At 49.3% G+C, this 3450-nt stretch overlaps 1 pseudogene; it reads right to left on the reverse strand.

Annotated features, from left to right (window-relative positions):
• LOC103460241 (membrane-associated guanylate kinase, WW and PDZ domain-containing protein 3-like) overlaps positions 1-3450 on the reverse strand; it is a 28333-nt pseudogene continuing 24883 nt past the window's right edge.

The following is a 3450-nucleotide window of genomic DNA, read 5'->3' on the forward strand; positions in this document are numbered from 1 at the left end:
GTTGCCAGGGGCGGAGCTTTGCTAGTTGCCAGGGGCGGAGCTTTGCTTGTTGCCAGGGGCGGAGCTTTGCTTGTTGCCAGGGGCGGAGCTAAGCATTCAGACATTTTCTCTGGGTCTGTTTATTCTTTCTCTGGTTTTCTGCCATGTTTATTGATCTGAAACAGGAAGGAGGGCGGCGGCTCATTTCCTGCCAGGCGGTTTGGAATCACCTGCAGGTTTTATTGAAACGTTTTCAGACTGAACTCAGCTGAAAATCAGATAAATAAATGTGACCTTTGACCTCCCTCTGGGCCCTTTGACCAGCCGTCTGTCCGTGTCGAAGTCGGCGCCGTCGGAGGACGACTCTGTGGAGGAGAAGGAKWCTGTTCCAATAATCACATGATCAATTCAAACAAATCGTTTAGGTGATTTTATGGTCTTTGCAGATTTGGTTACTTTATAATTCATTTTATTTTCTGCTTTGTTTATTCAGTGATAAATGTTCATCAAGATTTTATTCATCTTTGAGAAAGTTTTATCCATCAGCATCAAATCACATCAAACATCAAAACTATTCATCAGCGTTTCCCCCAGCGTATTATAAGCCTGGCGGGTCACCAGGCTAATCATTGCTTATAAGTCTTTTAAAAAGTCTAAATTTTTTTGCATTTTTTAACATTTTATAGTTGGCGTTGAGGTATTAATCTTCAATAATACATAATTATCAAGTGATATTCTCAAATTTCCTGTCAACTTTAAACTGAAAACATGACTGCTGCGCGCCCGACCACCAGGCTGGGGGAAACCTTGAGTTACCATGACAACCACAGACTGTGTGTGTCGTACTGCGGGCCACGCCCAGCCTCAGCGTGTTCCCGGCCCTCCTCAGGATCTGGGCCAGGTCCCGGTGCTGCAGCGCGGCGACCGGTCTTCCCTCCACCGCCTCCAGCCGATCTCCGGGTCGGATCTGTCCGCTGCGCGCCGCCGGGCTGCCGCGCCGCACCGTGACGAAGCGGTGCGACATCAGGGAGGACGCTACGGAGACAGGGGCGGGGTCAGAGGTCAAAGTGAGACAGAGCTGCACATGAACACGCCACGCAGCATCAGAAGCTCAGAACTGGACCGGGCCGCACCAGAATCAGGATTCACTTTTATCCAACTACATTAYGCTAAGCTAAGCTAAACGAAGATAATGTAGGGAAACTAAAATAAACTAAAGTGATGAACATTAAAAAGACAAACACACACACACACACATGCACACACACACACACACACTCACACACACACACACACACACACAAAGACACACACACACACAGTCGTACGCTACTATCCAACAGGGGACATTCCATTGACTTCCATTCATTTCTACAGCCTAACCCTAACCCTTTTCCTAACCCTAACCAAAAGTCAATTCACACCTTAGTCCTAACTGCAACCCCTGACCCTAAAACAGGGTCATTTCCAAGAGGGGACCTACAAAATGTCCCCTCTTCAACGGTGAGTCCCCTGTTGGTCAGTGTAAAATGACACGCATGTCCCCTGTTGGATAGTTACACATGAACACACACACACACACACACACACACANCCTCCTCTCCTCCTCCTCCTCCTCCACCAGGTCCAGGTCCAGGTCAGGAGCTCCTGCAACTCCGGTCCTCCCCCCCCCACCGCCTCCTCTCCTTCGCCTGCSGAGGGAAGCGGTTGCCATGGTGACGGACTCCTGCTCCTGCGAGGAGGAGGAGGAGGAGGAGGGGGGGGCTCCTTCCTCAGGGCCTGATGGAGCAAACAGAACAACGTTCAGAACCAAAACCAGCTTGAACAGAAACATGTGACCTGATCACATGACTGAAGCTGGACTCCATGATGATGATGATGATGACGATGCTGAGGAAGAGATGGAAGGATGAAGACAGGAAGGAGGAAGCAGAGCTACCAACCGCGAGTTCTCGGTTCGTCCAATCACGTAGAAGCAGGGCTCGCCCTGCCTGGAGTTGGTCATACAGAGAGAGAGGCTGGAGAGCTCCACTGAGGAAGAGGAGGAAGAGGAGGAAGAGGAGGAAGAGGAAGAGAATGATATCGTTAGCTCAGCATCAGGAGCTAACAGGCTAACGTAAACTGAAGTCATAAAAACATCAATTAGATCATCTGATCCCGACTGGGTAAAACTCAGAGGTCCTTGATTCCTGGTTCTGATTCTGTTCAACACAAGCATGTCTGCAGAATCCAGACCAGAACCACGTGAACCAGAACCACTGGACCAAGATGGACGGTGCCAGAGGAGGAGGAAGCTGCAATTCCTCCTCCTCCTCTTCCTGACTGGATCCAACAGATTCAAACAGAACAAACATCCAGTAAACACCAGAAGAAGAAGAAGACCGTGTCACGCCTGCCATCTCCAGAGTGGCCACTAGGTGGCAGCAGACGGTTCTCTGCTGGGGGCGGAGTCAGTTTGTAGCAGAACAAGTGAGACACGTTTATCACCTGGGCTGCCGGGAATTGTTGACCGGAAGGAGGACGGGGCGTTTCTCGATTGATTTTTACCCAGAAAGCACATGGGCAATAACCGTGAGTGAAACGGTCACTGGGACTGACTGGTAAATATTCCATTGAGGGAAACCTGGAATGCGGCGTTCATAACAAACACGTGTTCATCTGCTCTACCGCTAGCAAACAACCGTAATGATTAAATAACATAAAAGTCAAGCAGTTCCCTAAAAGTCCAACAGATGGCAGCAATGCGCCATGCAAAACAAAACACCCAGTTTTCAGGACACACCTCCTGCTACAGAGCCCCCTGGTGGTTGAAGAAAAATCCACACATAAACCGGAAAATACAATATATGAAAACAATCTGAATGCTCTCTGGTATTGTTCAGGGGGCCGGACCAAATGTGGAGGCGGGCCGGATCCGGCCTGCGGGCCGTAGCTTGGGGACCACTGTTCAAGCTGGTGAACAGAACCGCATCGGCAGGCAGACAGGTGAGCCTCACCTGTCTGCCTCACAGTCTGGAGTCTCACCATAATCTGGGACGTATCCGTTGCCCTTCTTCAGAACCAGGTGGATCCGGTTTCCTCCTCTGCGGATCTGCTCCACCGCCTGACTGTGGGTCATTCCCGCCGTGCTGCCGCCGTTGATCTCCACCAGCTGGTCCGACACCTGCAGGACACAGGTACACACATTGATTGCCCTTTTGTCCGGCCCTCTGGTCACATCAGTACAACCTKYAACAGTTAGGGTGCAAATATTATTTCATGAATGAAACTAATCAGACTTTCTCTAAAAACTGTCAAATTACAGAAAAAATCTGTATTTCTTTCTGAAAAAATCCAGATTTTCCTCAAATTAATCTTCAAACACCAAAAACTTGAATGATCATTAAAATCCCTGCATCTTTCACACAAACAAACGTCAGACATTTTATCTCACTGATCCGACCACCAGGTGGCAGCATTTCTTGCTCCTGC

Source organism: Poecilia reticulata, unplaced genomic scaffold (assembly GCF_000633615.1).
Source record: "Poecilia reticulata strain Guanapo unplaced genomic scaffold, Guppy_female_1.0+MT scaffold_212, whole genome shotgun sequence".
Classification (NCBI taxonomy): domain Eukaryota; kingdom Metazoa; phylum Chordata; class Actinopteri; order Cyprinodontiformes; family Poeciliidae; genus Poecilia; species Poecilia reticulata.